The following is an 11,179-nucleotide window of genomic DNA, read 5'->3' on the forward strand; positions in this document are numbered from 1 at the left end:
GGCTAAGTGAGAGTGTTCATGCATTATAGTCCGATTGCCTTGTTCGTTGGGCTGAGCGCCTCCCTCGAAGGACCCAAACATGGGAAAAAGAGCACTCAGGTTTATCCCCGAACACCCCAGCACTAGCGACACGGGGGTAGAAGCCGACGACTTGCCATCTCTCAGAATTGATAAACAGCCACACAGAAGGTAATATTCTAAATTCCAACAGCATTGCTTAGCGCATATGAACATGTTTTCAGCGCACAGGACAAAACGAGCAAGTTTCACTCAAAAATTACATCCCTAGAACATTCATCTGCCACAAGGCAGGCACCCTTCAGAACATCCTTATAATAATTTTCGGGCTTGCGATGCTCTTTCCCCGGCGGTGGCCCGTCCTTCACAAGCTTCTCAGCATCCAGCTTGTCCCAGTGCACCTTAGCACGAGCAAGGGCCCTACGGGCACCTTCAATGCAGACGGAGCGCTTGATGACTTCGAGCCTTGGACAGGCCTCCACCAGCCGCCGCACCAGCCCGAAATAGCTCCCAGGCAGAGCCTCTCCAGGCCACAGCCGAACTATGAGGCCCTTCATGGCCTGTTCGGCCACCTTGTGGAGCTCGACCAGTTTCTTCAGCTAGTCGCTCAGGGGCACGGGGTGTCCGGCCTTAGCATACTGAGACCAGAACACCTTCTCTGTCGAGCTGCCCTCCTCGGCTCGATAGAATGCGGCGGCATCGGACACACTCCGGGGAAGATCTGCGAACGCTCCTAGAGAGCTCCGGATTCGGGTAAGTAACAAGTAACTCACGTTTATGTGTTTGCTTTGCATAAAGAATGCCTTACCCGCTGCTATCTTCTTCACCTCATCCAACTGCTGGAGGGTCTTCTGGGATTCGGCCTTCGCAGACTTGGCATTTTCAATAGCCACCGCGAGCTCGGACGCTCGGGTCTTTGAGTCAAGCTCCAAACTCTCAAGTTTTTCCATGAGAGCCTGGAGCTCTTGCCGCACCTTGCCAACCTCGGCCTCATACTTCTCCCGCTCGGTGCGCTCCGTGGCCGCCCTCTTCTCGGCCTCGACTAGCGCTTGCTTAAGGGTCGCCACCTCAGACGTGGCCCCTACAATAGCCACGATAATCCTGTCATTTTTTGCAATTGCACCTTTATATATATATTTAAACAAGGTATTTCTTACCTTCATTGTTCTCGAGCTGCTTCTTGGCACCCCCGAGCACTTGCTCGGACCGCTCGAGGTTCTGCTTTAGCGTGTCCACTTCCGCAGTCAGTGCGGCGGACGCAAGCAGAGAAGCCTGCATACACATATTGACTCCTTTTTGTTAGACTCCTGCGAATTTTATTTGATCCTCTATTCGGCTTTTCTTCCCGAACGCCCAACAGAGCATCAGGGGCTACTGTCTATGCGGTAATATTATTTACACATTCTTTACTTACCTCAAAGCCTGTTAAAAGGCTAGTACAAGCTTCAGTCAGTCTGCTCTTGGCGGACTGAACCTTCTGGACCACCGCACTCATAATGGTGTGGTGCTCCTCATCGATGGAGGCGCCTTGGAGCGCCTCCAATAGATTGTTCGGCGCCTCCGGTTGGACGGGGGTCACCGGCACGGTGGGCTTGCTCCTCTTGGAAGGAGGTCCCCCGCCGGACTCTGGAACCTTTGAAGGTTCCGGAGCGGTGTCCGGCCTAGAGCCGGACTTGGAGCCCTGGGGGGTTTCATCCCCTTTACTCCTGGAGTCCGGGAGGTTGCCTTGCGGCGCCTCCAGGACCACCTCCTCCCAGCTTGGAACCTATTTGGACAACACTTCGGTGTCGTCCGTAGGGCAGGGGGAGGAAGCCGTCTGAAGTGAGTTCACATCCGACGAGTCCAGTGAGCCGCTCGACGACGTGTCGAGCCGGTCTTTGGGTGGGCTGCATAAACATATTAGACATAAGGGAAACCTGTGCAATAAACGGATACTATGAATTACTCTGGTATCCAGATACTTACGATTTTGCCAGGGGCTTGGCCCTGGGCGGCCACTCCTCTCCGCCGTCGTCGGCGTCGGTGGAGTAGTCTGGAGGAAGGGTTTTCCCCTTCTTGGACCCTCCGGCCTCCCCAGAGAGGGCGGCCTTCCTTTTCTTCTCTCCTCCTGCTGGAGGGGGGAGGTCTCTTCTTCTTCCTCCTCGTCTTCACGGGAGGAATGCGCCTCGGAACCGTCGGATGATGGATCCGACACCTCCTGGCGCCGGGCACTCTTTCGAGTCCCCGTGGCCTTTTTCGCGGCCTTCTTCTCCGGCACCACATAGGGTGCCGGAACCAGCAGCTTCGCCAAGCGAGCGTCTGCTGGGCCTTCGGGAAAAGGAGCCGGACAGTTGATCTGTCCGGACGTCACCTGCCAATCCTGTCAAAGGTAAGGGAGCTTAGACCCCGCATGGAGTCAAATTATGAAAAACGGATACCCTGTAAAAGGAAAAAAACAACTTACCGCATGAGCGTGACGCTGCGTAATGAATCCGCGATCCTCGGTAGTGGATGCGGGGGCCTCGGCGCCCTTGAAAAGCACCTTCCAGGCATCTTCGTACGTCGTGTCGAAGAGCCTGCTCAGAGTTTGGTGCCGCGCCGGGTCGAACTCCCACAGGTTGAAATCCCGTTGTTGACACGGGAGGATCAGGCGGATGAGCATAACCTGGACTACGTTGACAAGTTTGAGCTTCTTGTCCACCAGGGTTTGGAAGCATGTTTGGAGTCCGGTCAGCTCTCCTTTTTTACCTCATGACAGGCCAGTCTCCTTCCAGGAGGTGAGCTGCGTAGGGGGTCCGGATCGAAACTCGGTGGCTGCGACCCATTCGGGGTCGCGCGGCTCGGTGATGTAAAACCACCCCGATTGCCACCCCTTTAGGGTCTCCACAAAGGAGCCCTCGACCCATAAGACGTTGGCCATCTTGCCCACCATGGTGCCTCCGCACTCCGCCTGGTTGCCGCGCACCACCTTCGGCTTGACATTGAAAGTCTTGAGTCATAGGCCGAAATGGGGGCGGATGCGGAGGAAAGCCTCGCACACGGCGATAAACGCCGAGATCTTGAGGACAAAGTTCGGGGCCAGATCGTGGAAATCCAGGCCATAGTAGAACATGAGCCCCGGGACAAATGGGTGAAGAGGGAAGCCTAGTCCACGGAGGAAATGGGGGAGGAACACCACCCTCTCATGGGGCCTAGGGGTGGGGATGAGCTGCCCCTTTTCGGGAAGCCGGTACGCAATGTCGTTAGACAAGTATCCGGCCTTCCTCAGTTGTTTGATGTGTCCCTCCGTGACGGAGGAGACCATCCACTTGCCTCCTGCTACGGACATGGCTGGAGAAGGTTGAGGTGGGGAGTGTGGACTTGGGCACTGGAGCTCGAGTGCGCGAGAATGGATAAGCAAGGGAGGAAGAAGGCGTAGGTGAAAAGGTGGATCCTTATCCCCTTATATGGGTGGACGCAACTACGTGTCCCCACCAGCCTGGTAAAACTCGCTTATCTCCAAGCGCCGTAATCAATGGCGCGGTTGGGTTACCCACGCCCGTATTGATGAGAATCCCGGAATAAGGGGGCACGATATCTGCTTTAACAAGACGTGCCAAGGAAACCGCCTCGCATGACGCGCTGAGGTGGGATAATGAAACGACTCGGATAAAGGCTTGGCCGTGGTGTGTGACACTACGGAATACGTCAGCAGATTAGATTTGTGTAAATATTATTCTCTCTATGGCAATATGTGAAAACTTATTTTGCAGAGCCGGACACTATCTTTGTGTTCAAAATCTTCTATGAAGTACTTGGAGGAGGAACTTGCCTTGCAATGCCAAAGACAATCTGCACGCCGGACTCGTCGTCATTGAAGCCTGGTTCAGGGGCTACTGAGGGAGTCCTGGATTAGAGGGTGTCCGGATGGCTACCTTCAGCCGGACTCCTGGACTATGAAGATACAAGATTGAAGATTTCGTCCCGTGTCAGGAAGGGATTTTCCTTGGCGTGGAGGGCAAGCTTGGCGATATGGATATGCAGATCTCCTACCATTGTAACCGACTTTGTGTAACCCTAACCCTCTCCTGTGTCTATATAAACCAGAGGGTTTTAGTCCGTAGGACAACATACACAACAACAATCATACCATAGGCTAGCTTCTAGGGTTTAGCCTCTCCAATCTCGTGGTAGATCTACCCTTGTACTACCCATATCATCAATATTAATCAAGCAGGACGTAGGGTTTTACCTCCATCGAGAGGGCCCAAACCTGGGTAAAACTTCGTGTCCCTTGCCTCCTGTTACCATCCGGCCTAGACGCATAGTTCGGGACCCCCTACCCGAGATCCGCCAGTTTTGACACCGACACCCAGTAATTGGCGGATATCACTTCACACGAGTCTTGATGGACGGCGGCAGCAGCCTAAACTTAATATATCAGGATACAATCCACAGGACGGGGTTAGACCCAACACAAATTCGCCATAGCAATACTACCTTTAAAGGAGTAATGCCAGGCCCAGGGGCTCGTTGTACGGGCTGCCTCCTACTACAGGTTATATTCGGCTCCCCCGATAACTTCCGTCACGAGCATTTAACCTTCCACATCGCTCCGTTTCAAAGTGGCTATCAAGCACTGCTCGGACGCGAAGCTTTCGCTCGCTTTAATGCAATACCACACTACGCCTCCCTCACACTCAAGATGCCCGGTCCACGTGGCATCATTTCATTGAACGGAAATATCAAGCGATCTCTGCACGCCAAGGCAGCCGCACACTAAAAGCGCCCGGACCAGTGAAAGCATCCAAATAGGTCATCAAGACCTCAGACACAACTAATCAAGTCCGGCACCGCTATTTATACCGAATAAGTGGTCACACCCCTATTTGTCAATTCAAGGGGCTCAACGCGCGCAGACAAGTGGCAATTTCTTATCATCTTGAATTATACATGGTTTCTTTCAAAACTATCTTTTTGCACGACAACTTTTTCACTTAACTTCCTCTCTTTTACAGACGATCATCGTGCTACACCCATCCAGGATATGGCACAACAGAGACACAGGCGCAGACGTGCAGCAGGGACACGCTCCAAGGATTTTTTTTAGATTAAGACCCTGCGTAAACCTTTTTTACTGTGTCTTGTTGATACATATCCACCGTTGAGAAGGATGCTGACGTCTAGGCATGTGGCCACGCCAGAACAATGCACGTACCTGGACACAAGGGGCTTCTTACAAAGGCCATTATTTAGGCCCGGTTTATACCACAAAGACCGAATACCTTAGGGAGTGTTCGGCGTCGCGAGTTTGGCCCTATATGCATCAGCTCCGAATCATTGTCTTTTGTCAAATGTTGGGTTTGCCCGGCTCCTGTGTTTTGGTGCCTTACATTCCGCTTTACCGGCTAAGGTAGCACCAGGAGAACTACTGCGATTGTGCCCTGGTTCATCCGGACGAGCTCCTCAGTAGAGAAAGCCGAAAATTGACTGTCATGATATAGCGTGAGACTGGTCAACCACTCGATGACTTGTGGGAATGTTAGAATTCCTCCGCCTTAACGAAGGGCCGTTTTCCAGCCAGGCATGTACGCACCCCGGAATCGGGAGAATGCGGAGCCACCAGGGGCTATCTAGTAGCCCCACTGTCAAACTCCTATGGCTAAGTGAAAGTGCTAAAGCATTATAGTCCGGTTGCCTCGCTCGCTCCGCTATCACCTCCTTAATAGGACCAAGACGTTGGGTTAAGTGTGAACGCATGTTTTTGCGAGCACCTCTGCATTATATGCGTGGGGGTTGAAGCCGACGACTGCAATCTTTCAGGTTATACACATGTATACATAAACGGCCGCTCAGGAGGCATCATATTACTTTCAGGCAAAAGTATAAAAATAGCCTTATAAAAATTTATAAAAGCATTTCGCTTACAATGAGATTACATGTCACTCAAACATAATATTTTTTGAGCACTGGGTCTCTATCAAACGGACACCCTCAAGAACTTCTTCAAACTAGTGCTCAGCAGCCTTTCGACCTATGGCCGAATCCCGCGCTGCAACAGTGGTAGCATCCATCTCCGCCCAGTATGCTTTAACACGGGCAAAGGCCATCCGTGCACCCTCTATGCACGCCGACCTCTTCATCGCATTAATGCGCGGCACCACATCAAGGAACTGTTGCACCAAGCTGAAATAGCTGTTCGGTTTTGACCTTTCCGGCCATAGCTAATCCACAACAGACCTCATGGAGAGTCCGGACAACCTATTTAGTTCGGCCCATTCGGCTAATTGGTCAGTCAATGAAAGCGGACGCTCGGGAGGCTGGAATTATCTCCAAAACAGCTGGTCTACTTCACGGTCCGTCTGACCCTGGAAATACTTGGCCGCATCGGCAGCGCTCGCCGCCAAATCCATATATACATCCTCCGAACTCCACAGCCGATCTAGAGGGGCATACCGTGGATCTCCGAACTTCCTCCGCAACATAAAGGATTTCCCAGCTACAATATCCCCGGCTTCCCGCAGCTCCTCCTTCTTTGCCCTCATAGCAGAGCAGAGGTCCTTTCTCGTCGCAGGAGCCTTCTCAAGGTCCGATGCCTTCGCTTGGTTTTCCTTTTCAAGAACCCGGCAACGGTCGGCGGCGGCTTTTAATTCTATGGCCATCTTGGCCATCTTGTCTCGGCTCTCGCCATGCGCGGTCTTCTCGGCTTGCAACTCTTCGGCCGCCTTCAAAGCAGCCGCATTACCCGACCTCGCTTGTTCCTTGGCTCGGGCAAGTTCTGCCCGCAAGGCTTCAACAGTGGCAACTCCATCTGCAGTCACAACATATTAAAGATGCTGGCATCATGCTGCTCTTCCTATTGTGGCGTTTACCAGATAATGACACTTACCCTGTGCCTCGTCAAGCCTTTTGTTAACAAGCTCGATGTCGGCGTCTGCCGCATCCAACTGCCGTTCTAAATGGGCAAACTCGCTAGTCCGGCTAGCCACCGGAGCTTCCATCACCTGCACATAGAGGCAGTATGGTTATTACCTGGGAATATGATCCTCTGTTCGTCGTCATTTCCGACGACAACCAGAGTCTCAGGGGCTACTATCTACACATGGCACACCTAACATGTGCAGGACTATCAGTAGACTCATAAAAGCTTCATGCAATCCGCTTTCGATGGACGATATTCTCTCCATCACCATATTCATCAGCACACGGTGTTCATATGAGATGGCCGCTCGCCCCACCAACTCCCTCAGAACATTCGATCGCACACTAGACGGTGCCGGACTCTTTTGTCTTCTCTCTTCAGGAGCCGGACACTGGGAGCTTCGGGGGTCAATAGGATTATCTTCCGGCCTCACCAGAATCGGAGAGACCCTCCGCGACGACACTTCAGGGTCACCCGCTTCCGGAGCGGAGGAGTCTGGAGGAGGCGTTTCGCTCTCCATCATCTCTGGAGAAGATCCCCCGAAGACGAGCTCATTTGAGAGGGGCTAAGGCCCGAACTGCAAAAATATATGCGGTGGTTATTCTCTCAGAAGAAAAAGATGGCATATCTGTACTATTAAAGTATTTCGGGTCACTTATGACTCGCGGGAGAATTGATCCCCCCGCGGACTTTGTGCGGCAACAGCGCCCCCCAAGGTAGGACCCTCTGTGGGAGACTTCTTCTCCCGTTTGGAAGCTTCGGCTTCTGAATCCCCGGGCGCAGTCCTTTTCCTCTTCTGGTCGTCTTCCTTCATGGAGACGCTCGCTCGCTCGGTTAGAATGGGCAGCGTTGGGGGCCCGCGCCCGCTCGTATTATCCTCCACAATATCTTCCTTCAAGGGCTCCGGGCAAGGTGCGGTCTGGAGCATCTTTTCCAATACCGGATTTTCCAAACCCTCAGGGAGGGGGGCCGAACACCGAATCAACTTCGCCTTTGCTAGCCAGTCCTGGTCAAAAAGCGAACTCTCAGAAATAACTTCATAACAAAGGAGAGATAGTATGTTCGGCCGGAAGATACCTTACATGTTCGGCGGCGCGATTACTACTCAGGCCCACGTCCTCGGTAATTTCCGGACACTCCACCTGAGGTCCGAAGAATGACTTTTACGTCTCCTCGTGCGTCAGGCCGAGAAAATTTTGAATGACACGCGGTCCCTCAGGATTGAACTCCCACAGGTGAAGAGGCTGGCATTTGCAGGGCTGGACTTGACGAACTAGCATAACTTGTATTACCGCAACCAAACTGAAATCTCCATTGAAGAGATCTCGAATGCGGCTTTGCAGTATAGGCACGTCCTTGGCTGGACCCCAGCTCAGACCTCTGCTGATCCATGACATCAGTTGTGGTGGAGGGCCCGAGCGGAAAACAGGGGCGGCCGCCCACTTGGCACTTCTAGGAGCCGTGATGTAGAACCACTCCTGTTGCCACAATTCAGACACCTCTAGTGTGGAACCTTTGGGCCACTGAGCTCCCGTCATCTTGCGTATTGAGGCACCTCCACACGCTGCATGTTGCCCCTCGATCATCTTCGGCTTTACTTCAAAGGTCTTGAGCCATAGGCCAAAGTGAGGGGTAACCCGGAGGAAGGCCTCGCACACGACAATAAATGTTGTGATATGAAGAAAGGAGTCCGGAGCTAGATCATGGAAGTCTAGCCCGTAATAAAACATCAAACCCCTGATGAAAGGATCCAGAGCAAGGCCTAGACCTCGAAGGAAGTGGGAGACGAACACGACGTACTCGTTGGGTTCAGGGGTGGGGATGGCCTGCCCTCGGGGAGGCAACCAATGCAAAATCTCGGCGGTCAGATATCTGGCCTCCCTCAACTTTTTGATGTCTTCTTCCGTGATGGAGGAAGGCACCCATCGGCCTTGAAGGCTAGATCCGGACATGACTGAAGGTTCGGAGCGCCTGACCTGAACTTCGGGCGTTTGAGCTTGAGGTGGGGGAAGGATTCGATTGAGCACGGGAGGGAAAAATAAAAGCCTTGTCCCCTTTATAAAGAGGGTGAATATCAAGCATCCTCTCCGTGTCCGTTTGGACTTGCCTATAATCTAGGAGTCCTAGAAGTGGTTGGGTTACGCACGCCCGTATTGATGAGAATCCCGGAATAAGGGGACATGATCTCTGCTTTAAAAATACATGCCAAGGAAACTGCCTCGCATGACGCGCTAAGGTGGGATAATGAAACGACTCGGATAAAGGCTTGGCTGTGCTGTGTCACACTACGGAATACGTCAGCAGATTAGATTTGTGTAAATGTTATTCTCTCTATGGCAATATGTGGAAACTTATTTTGCAGAGCCGGACACTATCTTTGTGTTCAAAATCTTCTATGAAGTACTTGGAGGAGGAACCCGCCTTGCAATGTCGAAGACAATCTGCGCGCCGGACTCATCGTCATTGAAGTCTGGTTCAGGGGCTAGTGAGGGAGTCCTGGATTAGGGGGTGTCCGGATGGCCGGACTATACCTTCAGCCGGACTCCTGGACTATGAAGATACAAGATTGAAGACTTCGTTCCGTGTCCGGAAGGGACTTTCCTTGGCGTGGAAGGCAAGCTTGGCGATACGGATATGCAGATCTCCTACCATTGTAACCGACTTTGTGTAACCCTAACCCTCTCCGGTGTCTATATAAACCGGAGAGTTAGTCCGTAGGACAACATACACAACAACAATCATACCATAGGCTAGCTTCCAGGGTTTAGCCTCTCCGATCTCGTGGTAGATCTACTCTTGTACTACCCATATCATCAATATTAATCAAGCAGGACGTAGGGTTTTACCTCCATCGAAAGGGCCCGAACCTGGGTAAAACTTTGTGTCCCTTGCCTCCTGTTACCATCCGGCCTAGACGCACAGTTCGGGACCCCCTACCCGAGATCCGTCGGTTTTGACACCGACAGGGGGCTTGATTGCAGCTGGCGCCGGGCGAGGCGCTGCCGCTAGACACCGACCGTCGGGGCCAATGCCTCTAGTAGCTCCTGCTATGGGTCGGGGCGGTAGGTATGGCCCTAGTCCAGTGGTGCCGGTTCCTGTTGGCGGTCCGCCTCGGGCCGCTCCTCCACCGCACTACGTCGCGAGGCCGGCTCAGAACCGTTCGGGACCATCGCAGACAAGGCATAATTCGACAGCTAGAGATTCCTTTGAGCCGCCCCGAGGTCAGTGGGGGGATGATGGTGTTGATGTGTATGGAGACGGAAAGCACCGTGGTTCCTCGTCTACTGGTGGCGGTCGAGGCTATGCCTAGCAGGGTGACGGGTCGGCTGAGAGACCATTTCTCGGGCCTCCTGGTGGCTTTGTCGAGGGGGCCTCCGGTCCAGATCACCGCCAGAGAGGTGGCTACTGTGGACATCGGGGTGGTCGGGGTGGTGGCCATGGGAGGTATCGTCGACAGCCACCGCCCCCGGCTGCTGTTAACCATGCGGCGACAGCCGTTGAGACAGATAACGCTCAGTCTACTGATCTTACTATCCAGGCGATGGATGTGGTGACGACCCTGGCCAATGTTGAGGTTCCTGTGCCTGGGACTGTGGCTGAGGTGTCTGACAGGTATGATTCATAGAGGGCGTCCAAGTGGGTGCGCAAGAAGGAAAGGATGCTTTGTTACCGTTGTGGTGAGAAGGGCCATTTCATTGCGGAGTGCGTGGCAGAGCTGTGTGACTCATGTGGCAAGCCAGCACATACTTCGGGAGACTTCCCGTTATTGCGTGACCAGGCTCCGGCTCTGACAATGTATGGGCTATACTGTGCAGAGCTTTTGTTCTTTGAGTCCCCGGCCGCGAGGGAGATTCCCGAGGAGACACAGAGCTTGACCACCGGGGTTGTGAAAGCAACCCAGGGAGAGGTGACTGAGGCTCAGATTGTCCAGAGGCTTCAGGAGCTGGCACCGGGTGACTTCCACTGGGAGCTGGTTAGTCTCGAAGCTAATGTCTTTAAGGTGGATTTCCCCTCTATGGATGATTTGCAGAAACTGCTGAGCTTTGGCTTGTGTAGAGTTCCTGGTACTACATGTATTTTGGAGTTTCACGAGTGGACAAAGGTGGATCCTAAAGGAAAACCGCTTAGGCAGGTCTGGTTGAGGTTTTTGGGGGCTCCATCTAAGCCTTTGCAGGATGTTCGAGTTGTGGCCAGTATGGGTATCATGGTTGGGAAGACGAAGAAAGTGGATATGGCTTTTACCCGTGCTCATGGAGTGGCCCGGATTTTGGTGAGTGTTCT

This window comes from Triticum urartu, chromosome 5, assembly GCF_003073215.2.
Source record: "Triticum urartu cultivar G1812 chromosome 5, Tu2.1, whole genome shotgun sequence".
Classification (NCBI taxonomy): Eukaryota; Viridiplantae; Streptophyta; class Magnoliopsida; order Poales; family Poaceae; genus Triticum; species Triticum urartu.